Source organism: Salvelinus namaycush, chromosome 18, assembly GCF_016432855.1.
Source record: "Salvelinus namaycush isolate Seneca chromosome 18, SaNama_1.0, whole genome shotgun sequence".
NCBI lineage: Eukaryota > Metazoa > Chordata > Actinopteri > Salmoniformes > Salmonidae > Salvelinus > Salvelinus namaycush.
In genome coordinates this window covers 11895138-11911781 of record NC_052324.1, presented here as the reverse complement: position 1 = coordinate 11911781, position 16644 = coordinate 11895138, and the positions used below count along the sequence as shown (strand labels likewise).

At 46.9% G+C, this 16644-nt stretch overlaps 1 pseudogene; it reads left to right on the top strand.

Moving 5' to 3' along the window:
• The first annotated feature begins 1088 nt into the window (after positions 1 to 1088).
• On the top strand, positions 1089 to 2453 carry LOC120063545 (annotated as a pseudogene).
• The last annotated feature ends 14191 nt before the right edge of the window (positions 2454 to 16644 follow it).

Sequence of the window (16644 nt, the reverse complement as noted above, 5' to 3'; positions counted from 1 at the left end):
TAAAGGCTAAAAAGCAATAATTTTGTAAAAATGTCTTCAACCAGGCAGTTATATGTCAATATACGTACTTATTTTGGTGACAAATGTGATTGCATTGTTGACAGCACACAACAATGCATCATAAATGCCCCTTGGGGTCAATTAATCGATATTCAGACAAAAGATCGCCAATAAAATATTGCCTATAATGGTTATAAAAAACTGCATTTTGTCATATATTGTCTCAAAAGGTAGTCGGAACATGGATCATTTGAAATTTTAGAAAAATATTTTGGGGTACGTTGTACTACACACCACTTGGAAACATTAAATTCAATGTATTTAAATATTCATGTTTGGACAAACAATTACCATAATTTGTTCAAATTTGACACCCATCCCCATTAGCAACAGTTACAAAAGCCATTGAGGCAGACCTAAACTAATTCATGCACTATTGTTGAAATGAGTAAAAATGCTATGCAAATTGTCATTCTAACATGCCATTGCTGGTATGACCCTCTTGACTTTTCAACCACCTGGTAGAGCTCTGTAATTTCCAAAATATTGTAAGTTCTTGAGTTGTTAGTAATAGGAATTTAAGATGAAACATATTTTTTCAACATGTTTTTCAAGAAGAGACAGTTAAAGGGTTATGATGATTGGCCTGCCTATAACTAATTTGTGTACATCTTCATGACTACAAATGTAAATTGGGAAGTGCTCAAGTGTTCTTTCTCTATTTTTCCATAGTTCTTTGGCACTCAGAGGGACTGGGATTATAAACTCAAGCAGAAAAGTGGCATGCCACATTTACAGCTTAAACCACAATGGCATCCCGGAACATCAACTTGGAGAACTGATGTCGTTAGACACTCACACTGAATAAAGACATGTTAATTAAGGTAACTTCACTAGATATCCGCCTGCAATAGTGATATTAAAACCACCCAGTAAAAATCATCATTACATTGCCCCTTCTTACATGGCATTGAGGAGACTGAGGAGATGGAGGAGACTCTCAAAGTTGCTGCTCAGTGCGATGCTGGTATCCATTGGGATCTGGATGCTTACCCAGCTCGGTTCTGTTCAGGTGAGCCTGTACAACTATGGCTAGAGCTGGCTGCAGTACTCAGATGCAGAACCACATTCCGCAGGACGACAGTGACTGCAGCGCCACCCTGCAAGGAGACATGATGGACATCGATCATGCCAAGGTCCTGTCAATTACACGCAGCTTCCTCAACAGCACGCAGTTCCCGGACAAACACTACTGTACCTGGAGCTGACCAGGGACTGTCAGAGGTTCAGGTCCACACGCAAGTACCTGGAGATACCCCTAAATCTCGAGGAGCACTTCCCCTTGGCCTTCTCGCTGGTCGTCCACCACAAGGTGAACTTCGAGAGACTGCTCGCCCCCCAAAACATGTACTGGGTCCACGTGGACATGAAGGCCAAAGCGTCCGTTCTTGCTTCTGTCATAGCTATCACGTCCTGCTTTGACAAAGTTTTTTTTGGCCAGCCATCCGTTAAAGTGTGGTGTACGCAAGCTGGAGTTGAGTCCAGGCTGACATCCATTGTACTGGTGATCTGTACAGGGATAGCCCGCACTGGAAGTATTTAATCAACCTCTGTGGCCAGGACTTCCCCATCAAGACCAACCAGGAGATGATGCGCAGCCTGCAGGCACTGGCTGGGGGAAACACCATGGAGTCAGAGTCCATGGCCAGAGGTAAGAAGGGCCGCTGGAAGACGTTGCAGCAGGTTGTTGATGGCAATATTCAAGGAACAGAGCAGGACAAAGCTCCCCCCTTCAGTGTACCCATCTGGTCAAGTGGGGTGTACACGCTGGTGAATAGGGGCTTTGTGCATGTTGTGCTGAGGGCAGCAAGGTGCTGGCTCTGATCCAGTGGGCTAATGACACCTTGACTCCTGATGAGTTCCTGTGGGCTACCATTCAGAGGCTTCCCAGCGTGCCCGACTCCATGCACCCCAGGCCCACATTCGACACAACGGACATGCACGCCATCGCCAGGCTGGTGAAGTTGCCGTGGTATGAGAGGGAAGAGTGCGCCAGCTCTGCAGTGTATCTGCCGTGCCATGGTACTTATGTTAGAGGGGTGTGTATACATGGCTGGAGACCTGCAGTGTATCTGCCGTGCCATGGTACTTATGTTAGAGGGGTGTGTATACAGGGCTGGAGACCTGCAGTGTATCTGCCGTGCCATGGTACTTATGTTAGAGGGGTGTGTATACAGGGCTGGAGACCTGCAGTGTATCTGCCGTGCCATGGTACTTATGTTAGAGGGGTGTGTATACAGGGCTGGAGACCTGCAGCGGATGCTGCGGCAGCACCACCTCTTTGCCAACAAGTTTGACACAGACATGGACCCATTGCTATCAGATGTCTGGAGGAGCATCTTAGACTGGCAGAAATACACCAAAGCAAATCATTTGTATCCTCTGAAATGTGATACAAAGTTAGAATGAGATAAAGAAGCATACGACAGTGATGTCATGAATCTCAAGTCATCGGGAAGTACAGTACAATATATCTGCATTGGGAACCAAATCAAAACTGTTATGGCGCCATCTCTGTCTTATCCTTCTTAATGTCATCCTAGATATAGGTTTTCTTTTGGATAAATAACCCAGGAAGTTCTATCAAACTTTTACATTTCCTGGTGATTTCCTGTCTTACCTTCATATTCTGATTATTTAATAAACAATGAAAGTAAAACTACAATGTGATTTGAAAATAGGGAGTTGGTACTGATAGTTTTCTGAAATATATTTAATTGGTAGATGATAGTTAATAAACTTGCTGCTTGGCGTCACCCTGAGAGAGTTTGTCAAATTAATGGTGTATCGTTGCTGCAGCAAAATCATTTAGAAAATAAATGTTTTTATGCCCCCAACTGTATGTCATTAGAAATAACTTAGTGATTGACAGATTGACAGGTTTTAAACAATTTATTACATTTAGAAACCCTGTTTCTTTAAATGAAATCCAATTTCTTTCAAAAACTCTCAATCCCCATTACTTCCCAAAATATATGTCAGTTCCCCTTTAAATACTCATGCTTACTCACTGCCAAAAGTGACAGTTTATGCGTTTTATGTTGTGTTGAACACTGCCTGCAAAAAAATCATAACTTGGGGACCTCCTGGGTTCTTGCTTCTGTGCCTCTTTCTTGTGGGGACAGACTAATAAGGAATCATACATGGTAGAATAGCCCCTCTTCACCACAGGTGTGTGCAGGCAGGACAATGTGGTCTACTCTAAACCGCAGGTTCATATGTCAAGGGCCAAACGGATAGCAGGCACCAAAGAATGATCAAACACCGGAGTTCACTCTCTTATCCACTCTGTGAGAAAGAGAGAGGGGGGGGGGAGAGAGAGAGTATCTTCATTAAACTAGGCGGCAGGTAGCCTAGTGGTAAACAGTACTGTGCCAGTAACCGAGAGGTTGCTGGCTTGAATCCCCGAGCCGACTAAGGTTAAACATCTGTTGATGTGCCCTTGAGCAAGGCACTTTACCATAATTGCTCCTGTAAGTCGCTCTGGATAAGAGCGTCTGGTAAATGACAAGAGTATGGGCATAGTGTTTTGTGAAAGTGTGAGAATGTTACTCTCTGAAGCGAGATTTAGAAATGTCAAGAGGGGTATGTCGTCATTGGTTATAAGAGGGAGCTTCAAGGGGATCCGTGTGAGGGAGTCAGAGACTCTGCCTTCAAGGAATTCCTCACATGCAAATGATTTAGCTTGGAGCTTGTTCCTTATTCCAGTTGAGCCTTCAGTGTTAGATAACATTGACATTAGGGCTCTAGCCTCGTCAGCTGGCTGTGGGGATACTATATTAGTGCTCTAACCTTAGATGGAAAAAGGCTTAGACCTAAATACATTTACTGTTAATGTATGATACATACAACAGATAACCAACCAATCACACACAAACACACACTATGCACTCTTACTTAGTCGCTTCCTCCTGTAATTCTTCATCCTGTCTTGATCAGTGTCAGAGGTTAAGGGTTAAGGGTTAGTAAAGGATGAGAAACACACCAAGGGGTAAAGCGCACTGTCAGTACGCATGCAGCTAGTTCAGTTCATCCTGGGCTATAAGGGGTTAAGAGGGTTAGGAAGGGAAAGGAGAATGCTAAAAAGATACAGTTGTGCCCGCTGAAAAGTTTTTTTGACACCTGTGCCGGGATGAAGGAGAGTTCCTTGTGGCAGCAAGTACAATTGCCTGTTTGTCGAGTAAGTTTGATAAAAGTTGCATTAAATTAATTTATCTTAAAACATTGTTGAGTATTTATTGAATTCACATTGGGACATTAAAACATAACATGTTCCCACACTTAGAAAACACCACCGGTGCAGTTACCCACGCTTTGCGACAACACTGTGCTGCGACCTAACTTTTCAACGCACCGAACTGTAGGCAGGGGTCTACGGTCAGTTGGGGTGGATTATGGGTGAAGGAGTCCCGAAGAGGTCAAACAAGTTGATCATCAAATAGAGAAAAAAAATCCCTCATGCAGAGATCAGAAACAACCAATCACAGGACAGGACAGACAGGACACATTCTTACATATCACACAGACCGTGGGTGAGGTCATCAGATTAAATCAGCCTGGGCGTAGGGGGGAGGGGTGTTAGTGCCAGGAGGTAGGGCCAGTCTGAAAATACAGGGGGGGGTAAGGGAACTCAACCAACACAGGCAGACCTTTTGAGTTTACCTCATACATGCAAATGTCTGTATACCCCTCTCCTCTTCGTACCTTAGACGGGAGTAGAGAAAGGCAGGAGGGGTACAATTAGTGAGTGGACACAACACAGAGGATTCATCCTCCGTCCCAACCAATCACTATGGCTCGGTTTCCCTCAACTCAGCACAGGAACATCCCCAGGGTTATTATGTCTCAGCTCTGTTCTGTCTTTCACATGTATCCAATGACAGTGTCCAGGTTACAGAGGATGCAGCAGGTCTCCTTTGACTCTCTACACGTCAATGAGAAATCATCCAAAGGCCTTTGTAGTCTACACATGCATTCTTGTTGCTCTCAGCCAATCATTTCCTTCCATCTGTCTGACTATTTTTAATTAAGCTTTATTTAACCATTTGAGTGTAAAGGGATGCTTCGGGGATTTATCTACTTCCTCAGAGTCAGATGAACTGATGGATACCATTTTTATGTCTCTGCATCCAGCATGAAGGAAGTTAGAGGTAGCTTTGTGAGCCAGTGCTAACTAGCGTTAGTGCAATGACTGGAGGTCTATGGTATATACTAGTTAGCAACTTCCTTCAAACTGAGCACAGAAGTATAAAAATGGTATCCACCAGTCCATATGACTCTGGGGAATTAGATAAAGTGCTTCATTGCCAAAATACTGAAATATTCCTTTAAGGACAAATTCTTAGTTACAATGACATGGCAAGTTGATCTAGAACAGGGATAAGCAAATTGGAAGACGATGTCATGCTGGATTTAGTTATTTTCCTTTCAAATCAGCATCTGTCCCCTGTCATGGGCCGGAGTTGGCTATCCATGGTCTGGAATGAATGTCCCCTCAGTCTATCCCCCTCAACAACATTTTACAGTGATTTTATGGTTCCCCCCAAAAAGGCCCACACCACACTATTATGCTCCTCATACCACCTTTTAACAGCGACAATGTTTTGTACCTGTGTGGATCTAAACATTGTCACTTTTTAAAATGTTGTATTACAGAATGTCAGTGTGATCTTATGCACATGCATTGTATCAAGTGCTGTACAGTTTAACCCCCAAATTGGCTACTTTGTAAGATACTTTTGACAGAAATCTAGTCGTCTGATCACACCGTTTCCAAAACTAAAGTGGTGGAACTCCATTCCACTCTCGTTCCATGTGTGTGTGTGTGTGTGTGTGTGTGTGTGAGTTGTTACTTTATCTTCATGCTCACAATATCTTCACATTCACTCACTTGATAATGCTCTCAGGGATGTGCACAGACTCCATTGGAATTAGCTCTCGTAGCTCCGCCAGGCTGTTCACATACTTTATCTTACTGCTGAACTTAGAACTGCAGAGAGAGCCAGAGAGAGAGAAAGAGAGACAGAGAGAGAGAGAGAGAGAGAGAGAGAGAGAGAGAGAGAAGTTGTGAGAAAGGTGGAAGAGAATGGGGGTGGGGGGGCAAAAACAAAGGCATGATAGAACACTTAACTTAAAGCTGACAGGTTGATCAAATGCATTATTACTTGTTATACAGTGCATTTGGAAACTATTCAGACCCCTTGACTTCCACATTTTGTTACGATACAGCCTTATTCTAGAATTGATTAAATGTTGTTTTTTTCCGTCAATCTACACATAATACCCCAGAATGACATAGCGAAAACAGTTTTTTAGACAAAAAACAGAAATATTTTATTTACAAGAATTCAGACCCTTTGCTATGGGACTCGAAATTGAGCTCAGGTGCATCCTGTTTCCAAATGATCATCCTTGAGAGGTTTCTACAACTTGATTAGAGATCTGGGGAAGGGTACCAAAACATTTCTGCAGCATTGAAGGTCCCCAAGAACACAGTGGCCTCCATCATTCTTAAATGGAAGAAGATTGGAACCACCAAGACTCTTCCTAGAGCTGGCCGCCCGGCCAAACTAAGCAATCGGGGCAGAAGGGCCTTGGTCAGGAAGGTGACGAAGAACCCAATGGTTACTCTGACAGAGCTCCAGAGTTCCTCTGTGGAGATGGGAGAACCTTCCATAAGGACAACCATCTCTGCAGCACTCCACCAATCAGGCCTTTATGGAAGATTTGCCAGACAAATCAAATCAAATTTTATTAGTTACATGCGTGAAATACAACAGGTGTAGACCTTACAGTGAAATGCTTACTTACGAGCCCCCAACCAACAATGCAGTTTCAAAAAATACGGACAAGAATAAGAGATAAAAGTAACAAGTAATTAAAGAGCAGCAGTAAAACAACAATAGAAAGACTACATACAGGGGATACCGCTCCAGAGTGAATGTGCGAGGGCACCTGTTAGTTGCGGTAGTATGTACATGTAGGTAGAGTAAATTAAGTGACTATGCATAGATGACAACAGAGAGTAGCAGCGGTGTAAAGAGGGAGGGGGGGGGGGGGGGGCAATGTAAATAGTCTGGGTAGCCATTTGATTAGATGTTCAGGAGTCTCATGGCTTGGGGGTAGAAGCTGTTTAGAAGCCTCTTGGACCTAGACTTGGCGATCCAGTACCCCTTGCCGTGCGGAAGCAGAGAGAACAGTCTATGACTACGGTGGCTGGAGTCTTTGACAATTTTTAGGGCCTTCCTCTGACACCGCCTGGTATAGAGGTCCTGGATGGCAGGAAGCTTGGCCCTAGTGATATACAATGCTGTTCGCCCTACCCTCTGTAGTGCCTTGCGGTCGGAGGCCGAGCAGTTCCCATACCAAGCAGTGATGCAACCAGTCAGGATGCTCTCGATGGTGCAGCTGTAGAACCTTTAGAGGATCTGAGGACCCATGCCAAATCTTTTCAGTCTCCTGAGGGGGAATAGGTTTTGTCATGCCCTCTTCACGACTGTCTTGGTGTGCTTGGACTATGTTAGTTTGTTGGTGATGTGGACACCAAGGAACTTGAAGCTCTCAACCTGCTCCACTGCAGCCCCGTCAATGAGAATGTGGGCGTGCTCGGTACTCTTTTTTATGTAGTCCACAATCATCTCCTTTGTCTTGATCACATTGAGGGAGAGGTTGTTGTCCACACGGCCAGGACCTCCTCTGACCTCCTCCCTATAGGCTATCACGTCGTTGTCGTTATTTAGGGCTACCACTGTTGTGTCATTGGCAAATTGAATGATGGTGTTGGAGTCATGCCTGGCCGTGCAGTCATGAGTGAACAGGGAGTACAGGTCGGGACTGACCATGCACCCCTGAGGGGCCCCCGTGTTGAGGATCAGTGTGGCGGGTGTGTTGTTACCTACCGTTACCACCTGGGGGCAGCCCGCAGGAAGTCCAGGATCCAGTTGCAGAGGGAGGCGTTTGGTCCCAGAGTTCTTAGCTTATTGATGAGCATTGAGGGCACTATGGTGTTTAACACTGAGCTGTAGTCAATGAATAGCATTCTCACATAGGTGTTCCTTTTGTCCACGTGGGAAAGGGCAGAGTGGAGTGCAATAGAGATTGCATCATCTGTGGATCTGTTGGGGCGGTATGCAAATTGGAGCGGGTCTAGGGTTTCTGGGATAATGGTGTTGATATGAGCCATGACCAGCCTTTCAAAGCACTTCATGACTACAGACGTGAGTGCTATGGGGGGTTGGTAGTCATTTAGGCAGGTTACCTTAGTGTTCTTGGGCACAGGCACTATGGTGGTCTGCTTAAAACATGTTGGTATTACAGACTCGGACAGGGAGAGGTTGAAAATGTCAGTGAAGACACTTGCCAGTTGGTCAGCGCATGCTCGCAGTACCTGTCCTGGTAATCCGTCTGTCCCTGCGGCCTTGTGAATGTTGACCTGTTTAATTAAAGGTCTTACTCACATCGGCTGCGGAGAGCGTGATCACACAGTCGTCCGGAACAGCTGGTGCTCTCATGCATGTTTCAGTGCTATTTGCCTCTAAGCGAGCATAGAAGCAGTTTAGCCTGTCTGGTAGGCTTGTGTCACTAGGCAGCTCTCAGCTGTGCTTCCCTTTGTAGTCTGTAATGGTTTGCAAGCCCGGCCACATCCGACGAGCGTCAGAGCTGGTGTAGTATGATTCGATCTTAGTCCTGTATTGACCCTTTGCCTGTTTGATGGTTCGTCACAGGGCATAACGGGATTTCTTATAAGCTTCCAGGTTAGAGTCTCGCTCCTTGAAAGCGGCAGCTCTAGCCTTTAGCTCAGTGCGGATGCTGCCTGTAATCCATGGCTTCTGGTTGGGGTATGTACGTACAGTCACTGTGGGGACGACGTCAACGATGCACTTATTGATGAAGCCAATGACTGATGTGGTGTACTCCTCAATGCCATCGGAGGAATCCCGGAACATATTCCAGTCTGTGCTTGCAAAACAGTCCTGTAGCTTAGCATCTGCTTCATTTGACCACTTTTTTATTGATTTAGTCACTGGTGCTTCCTGCTTTAATTTTTGCTTGTAAGCAGGAATCAGGAGGATAGAATTATGGTCAGATTTGCCAAATGGTTGGCGATTGAGAGCTTTGTATGTGTTTCTGTGTGTGGAGTATAGGTGGTCCAGAGTTCTTTTCCCTCTGGTTGCACATTTAACATGTTGATAGAAATGAGGTAAAACTGATTTAAGTTTTCCTGCATTAAAGTCCCCGGCTACTAGGAGATCCACCTCTGGGTGAGCGTTTTCTTGTTTGCTTATGGTGGAATACAGCTCATTCAATGCTGCTGTCTTAGTGCCAGCCTCTGACTGAGGTGGTATGTAAACAGCTACAAAAAATACAGATGAAAACTAGGTAGATAGTGTGGTCTACAGCTTACCATGAGATACTCTACCTCAGGCGAGCAATAGCTTGAGACTTCCTTAGATATCGTGCACCAACTGTTATTTACAAAAATACATAGTCCGCCGCCCCCTTGTCTTTACAGACGCCCCTGTCCTATCCTGCCGGTATAGCGTGTAACCAGCCAGCTGTACGTTGATAGTGTCGTCGTTCAGCCACGACTACTTGAAGCATAAGATGTTAACGTTTTTAATGTCCCGTTGGTAGTTTAATCTTCCACATAGCTCGTCGATTTTATTCTCCAAAGATTGCACGTTTGCTAGCAGAATGGAGGGAAGTGGGGGTTTATTTTGATCGCCTACGAATTCTCAGAAGGCAACCCCCTCTTTGGCCCCTTTTTCTCCGCCTCCTCTTCACGCAAATTGCAGGGATCTGTGCCTGTTCCTGAGAAAGTAGTATATCGTTCGCGTCGGGCTCGTCAGACTCGTTAAAGGAAAAAAAGGATTCTGCCAGTCCGTGGTGAGTAATCGCAGTCCTGATGTCTAGAAGTTATTTTCGGTCATAAGAGACAGTAGAGGCAACATTATGTACAAAATAAGTAAAAAAAACAAGTTACAAACTACGCAAATAAACGAACAAAAAAAATCACAATAGTTTGGGGACACGTAAAACGTCTGCCTTCCTCTCCGATGCCATCTAATATAAGCCACTTCGCAGTAAAAGGCATATGACAGCCCACTTGGAGTTTGCCAAAAGGCACCTAAAAGACTCTCGGACTATGAGAAACAAGATTCTCTGGTCTGATGAAACCAAGATAGAACTCTTTGGCCTGAATGCCAAGCGTAACGTCTGGAGAAAACCTGGCACCATCCCTACAGTGAAGCATGGTGGTGGCAGCATCATGCTGTGGGGATGTTTTTCAGCGGCAGGGACTGGGAGACTAGTCAGGATCGAGGGAAAGATGAACAGAGCAAAGTACAGAGAGATCCTTGATGAAAATCTGCTCCAGAGCGCTCAGGACCTCAGACTGGGGCGAAGGTTCACCTTCCATCAGGACAACGACCCTAAGCACACAGCCAAGACAACGCAGAAGTGGCTTCGGGACAAGTCTCTGAATGTCCTTGAGTGTCCCATCCAGAGCACGGACTTGAACCCGATCGAACATCTCTGGAGAGACCTGAAAATAGCTTTGCAGCGACGCTCCCCATCCAACCTGACAGAGCTTGAGAGGATCTGCAGAGAAGAATGGTAGAAACTCCCCAAATACAGGTGTGCCAAGCTTGTAGCGTCATACCCAAGAAGACTTGAGGCTGTAATCGCTGCCAAAGGTGCTTCAACAAAGTACTGAGTAAAGGGTCTGAATACTTACGTATGTAAATGTAATATTTAAGTTGAAAAAAATAATATTAGCAAAAATGTCTAAAAACCTGTTTTTACTTTGTCATTATGGGGTATTGTGTGTAGATTGATGAGGGGAAAAAACTATTTAATCAAAAATCCTTACAGCTTTACTAAACGTTAGACATATGAGTTACCACACCCGGTCTCAGGGATGGTTAACTCTAGAAATTCCTTCGGTCTCTACAGAGTTATGTAAATCAGCTTTTAGTTTTTTTGCACTGTATTTGTGGAACTGTCACGACTTCCGCCGAAGTTGGCTCCCCTGCCTGTTCGGGCGGTGCTCGGCGGTCGTCGTCACCGTCCTACTAGCCGCCACCGATCCCTTTTTCGTTTGTCTGTTTGTTTTGTCTTATTAGTTTCACCTGTGTTTCTGTTTTCGGTTAATGAGCTTCCCTATATGTAGTAGGTAGACCCGCCCTTGTTTTGTGCGGGATTGTCTTTATGTTACGTGTGTGTGTTTTAGGTAGAGGTGTATTTATTTTTCTAATTACTTGGCACCCTGTGTTTTCGGTTATTCAAGTTGTTCGCTGCGCCCTATATGTTTGGGCTTATTCATTTTTTGTGTGCTATAGTAAAGGAGCACTTTTCGCATTTGGAACTCTCTGCGTCTGATTCCTTCACCCACCTAGTCCCGCGTGACAGGAACAATCTTCAAAATTCTCTTAAATTAGATGTCTGTGCCTCTAGGGCAATTCAGATTCCTAATTGAGGACCTTATTACTGATGAATGTGTTTTGTTTCTGTTTGCATTTCATATTCTGTAACGTCCTGACCAGAGTTATTATGTGTTTTGCTTGTTTAGTGTTGGTCAGGACGTGAGCTGGGTGGGAATTCTATGTTGTGTGTCTAGTTTGTCTGTTTCTATGTCCAGCCTAATATGGTTCTCAATCAGAGGCAGATGGTAATCGTTGTCCCTGATTGAGAATCATATATAGGAGGCTTGTTTTGTGTTGGGATTTTGTGGGTGTTTGTTTCCTGTCTCTGTGATTGTCTGCACCAGATAGGTCTGTCTCGGTTTTTGCACATTTGTTATTTTGTATTGTTGTTTGTAGTGTTTCACTTGTTCTTTATTAAACATGTTTAACACTAGCCGCGCTGCACTTTGGTCCTCTCCTTCACCCCTGGAAGAAAACCGTTACAGAAACACCCACCAAACCCGGACCAAGCAGCGTGGCAACGGGCAGCGACAGCAGCAGAGACAGACAGAGGAATGGACATGGGAAGATGTCTTAAACGGCAAGGGTTGCTACACATGGGAGGAGATCCTGGCTGGAAAGGATCGCCTCCCATGGGAACAGCTGGAGGCAGCGAGGAGAGCAGAGGCAACCGGAGAGAGGAACCGGAGGTATGAGGGTATGCGACTAGCACGGAAGCCCGAGAGGCTCACCCAAAAATGTCTTGGGGGGGGGGGGGGGCTAAAGGGGAGTGTGGCGAAGCCGGGTTGGATACCTGAGCCAACTCCCCGGGCTTACCGTGGAGTGAGAGGGCGTCGTACTGGTCAGACACCGTGTTATGCGGTGGAGCGCACGGTGTCCCCAGTACGCGTGCTTAGCCCAGTGCGGGCTATTCCACCTTGCCGCACTGGTAGGGCTAGGTTGGGCATCGAGCCGGGTGCCATGAAGCCGGCCCAACATATCTGGCCTCCAGTACGTCTCCTCGGGCCGGCGTACATGGCACCAGCCTTACAGGTGGTGTCCCCGGTTCGCCTGCATAGCCCAGTGCGGGCTATTCCACCTCGCCGCACTGGCAGGGCTACGGGGACCATTCAACCTGGTAAGGTTGGGGAGGCTCGGTGCTCAAGAGCGCGTGTCCTCCTTCACGGTCCGGTATATCCGGCGCCACCTTCCCGCTCCAGCCCAGTACCACCGGTGCCTACACCACGCACCAGGCTTCCAGTGCATCTCCAGAGCCCTGTTCCTCCTCCACGCACTCTCCCTATGGTGCGTGTCTCCAGCCCAGTGCCTCCAGTTCCGGCACCACGCCTCCTGTGCGTCTCCAGAGCCCTGTACGCACTGTTCCTTCTCCCCGCACTCGCCCTGAGGTGCGTGCCCTCAGCCCGGTACCTCCAGTTCCGGTACCACGCACCAGGCCTATAGTGCGCCTCGAGAGTCCAGTGTGCCCTGTTCCTGCTCCCCGCACTCGCCCTGAGGTGCGTGCCCTCAGCCCGGTACCTCCAGTTCCGGCACCACGCATCAGGCCTATAGTGCGTCTCAGCCGGCCAGAGTCTGCCGTCTGCCCAGCGGTGCCTGAACTGCCCGTCTGCCCAGCGGCGCCTGAACTGCCCGTCTGCCCAACGCCGTCTGAACTGTCCGTCTGCCCAACGCCGTCTGAACTGTCCGTCTGCCCAACGCCGTCTGAGCTGGCCGTCTGCCAAGCGCCATCGGAGCCATCCGTCTCCCCAGCGCCATCTGAGCCATCCGTCTCCCCAGCGCCATCTGAGCCATCCGTCTCCCCAGCGCCGTCTGAGCCATCCGTCTCCCCAGCGCCGTCTGAGCCATCCGTCTGTCCCGAGCCGTTAGAGCCGCCCGTCTGTCCCGAGCCGTCAGAGCCGTTCGTCAGTCAGGAGCCGCTAGAGCCATTCATCAGTCAGGATCTGCCAGGGCCGCCAACCAGACAGGATCTGCCAGAGCCGCCAACCAGACAGGATCTGCCGGAGCCGTCAGCCAGCCATGAGCGTCCGGAGCCGCCAGCCAGTCATGAGCTGCCCTACAGTCATGAGCTGCCCTACAGTCATGAGCTGCCCTACAGTCATGAGCTGCCCTACAGTCATGAGCTGCCCTACAGTCATGAGCTGCCACTCAGTCCGGAGCTGCCACTCAGTCCGGAGCTGCCACTCAGTCCGGAGCTGCCACTCAGTCCGGAGCTGCCACTCAGTCCGGAGCTGCCACTCAGTCCGGAGCTGCCACTCAGTCCGGAGCTGCCCCTCAGTCCAGAGTTGCCCCTCAGTCCGGAGTTGCCCCTCTGTCCGGAGTTGCCTCTCTGTCCGGAGTTGCCCCTCTGTCCGGAGTTGCCCCTCTGTCCGGAGTTGCCCCTCTGTCCGGAGTTGCCCCTCTGTCCGGAGCTGCCCCTCTGTCCTGAGCTACCTCTCTGTCCTGAGCTACCTCTCTGTCCTGAGCTACCTCTCTGTCCTGAGCTACCTCTCTGTCCTGAGCTACCTCTCTGTCCTGAGCTACCTCTCTGTCCTGAGCTACCTCCAAAATCATGTGGGGGCCTTGGGGAGGATTCTTAGGCCAAGGTCGTGGGCGAGGGTCGCCACTCAAAGGACGCTAAGGAGGGGGACAAAGACAATGGTGGAGTGGTGTCCTCGTCCACCGCCGGAGCCGCCACCGCGGACAGATGCCCACCCAGACCCTCCTCTTGAGTTGTAGGGGTGCGTTCGGAGTCCGCACCTCAGGAGGGGGGTACTGTAACGTCCTGACCAGAGTTATTATGTGTTTTGCTTGTTTAGTGTTGGTCAGGACGTGAGCTGGGTGGGAATTCTATGTTGTGTGTCTAGTTTGTCTGTTTCTATGTCCAGCCTAATATGGTTCTCAATCAGAGGCAGATGGTAATCGTTGTCCCTGATTGAGAATCATATATAGGAGGCTTGTTTTGTGTTGGGATTTTGTGGGTGTTTGTTTCCTGTCTCTGTGATTGTCTGCACCAGATAGGTCTGTCTCGGTTTTTGCACATTTGTTATTTTGTATTGTTGTTTGTAGTGTTTCACTTGTTCTTTATTAAACATGTTTAACACTAGCCGCGCTGCACTTTGGTCCTCTCCTTCACCCCTGGAAGAAAACCGTTACATATTCGATGTTTGTATTTTGCTAATTTTCCGTAATTCAGGGCTCTTCTGTAAAAGAGACATTGGTCTTAGTATGACTCCCTGGTTAAATAAATGTGTGAGAAAGCATGGGTATCTCCACCTTATGAAGGGTCTGATGATTCCCAACACTGTTCGGATAAACCAAGACGGATGGACAATGATAAAGGATTTCAGATTCTTCCTGAGCCTGACATGAGACATGAAAACACAAAAGAAAACAAGAGTTAGTGAGAATTGAAGCATGAGTCTGTATGTACTGTGTGCATGTGTGTGTGTATTTTTGGTTTTACTATCCTTGTGGGGACCTGAAGTCCTCACAAGGATAGTAAAACATGGATACATTTTGCCAGTCCCCACAAGGAAAAAATGATATTTTAGGGGTTAGGTTTAGGGTTAGGATTAGAATTATGGATTCGGGTTAGGTTTCGGGGGTTTACCCAAAATCCAGAAACTCCCTAGTGATTCCATACAATGAAACAACTGCTGCGGCTTTGGTGGCTAGAGGGCGGTGACCATCTGAGGCTTAATTTGTCAAATTTCTTCTTCTGAATTCTCAAATAAATACGGTTCGACGACAACATCGGCACCCCTCCAGTAGTTTTCTTCATCGCAAGTATTTCATCGTCAGACAAACAGTAGTTGTAAGTTGTTGTTTACTTTGTATAACTAATGTGTAATGCTGTCCTCACTTCTCCTCCAAATAAAATGTGCATCTGTGAATAAGGGCATAACGTGCAGTTTTACGTAGCAGGGATTCCCCCGAGAGCGCACACGCACAGTTGTTACCCATCTCCACTGCTGTGGCAGTTGGCTACATAAATTAATTATATCAAATAATCGCAAATGTTTTAGGTGGAAAAGTACACATTTCCTAACTCCAAACTGACAGTACTTTGACAAAAATAGCTCTTTCGGCCGTAAATGTTCAATAAAACAATGAATTTGTCCAAACTTCACAGATTTCGGAATAATTAATTCACTGGCAACGGAGCATAGTGAGGCCTGCATCCAGCAACGTCACAAGTCACGTGACCCGTTTTTGCAGCTGTTTCAGAACAGCACTACAGGGAGAGGAAGTGGGAGAGGGCAAACGCAGCAGTAGTATCAATGTATGGAATTACTTGGGAGTTTCTGGATTTTAGGTCAACTTCTTTAAGGTTAGGGATTAGGGAAAATAGGATTTTGGTCCCCAGAAGGATAGAAAAACAAATGTGTGTGTGTGTGACTTGTTACCTCCTGTCAATCATATGGTAGCACTTCTTCATCCAACCTATTCCAGGCATCCTCCTGCGGGGTGTGGCTCCATTCAGATACACAATCATGTAGTCTTCAGCAACCATGAGCTCCAGAGTGCTGATCACATACCTGAACACACACACACACACACGCACACGCACACGCACACACACACGCACACACACACGCACACGCACACGCACAATACTGTTGAGCGCGTTTTGATACATGATGACACAGTACATGCATGATACATGCTATGCTTATGGATCTACTGACTTGATCACAATCAATAGCAGTAGCACTTACAGGAAGAGGTTCTCCATGACGTAATGATAATCATCACAGTTACTGTCCGGTAGGAAGCACGCTGCAAACACGATGATGGCATTCAGGTCACCATAGTAACCTGAGGAGAAGGAGGAGACGGGGGGCTCATCAAGAGGAGGTGTCTACTGAATAATCACAGGCTATTCAATGCAAAAGTGTGTCTGTCTGTCAGGGTTGGGGTCAATTCAAATTGAAGTCACTCAATTCAGGAAGTGATTTGAATAAAAAATGCAAACATTCAAAAACTTAATAGCTTCTCCTTTTCAGATGATTGGGAAATCATTGAAAATGGATGCCATTTTTGTTTTATTTTTTTGACCCCTTTTACTCCCCAGTTTTGTGGTATCCAATTGGTAGTTACAGTCTTGTCTCATCGCTGCAACTCCCGTACAGACTCGGGAGAGCCGAAGGTCGAGAGCCGTGCGTCCTCCGAATCACAACCCAAC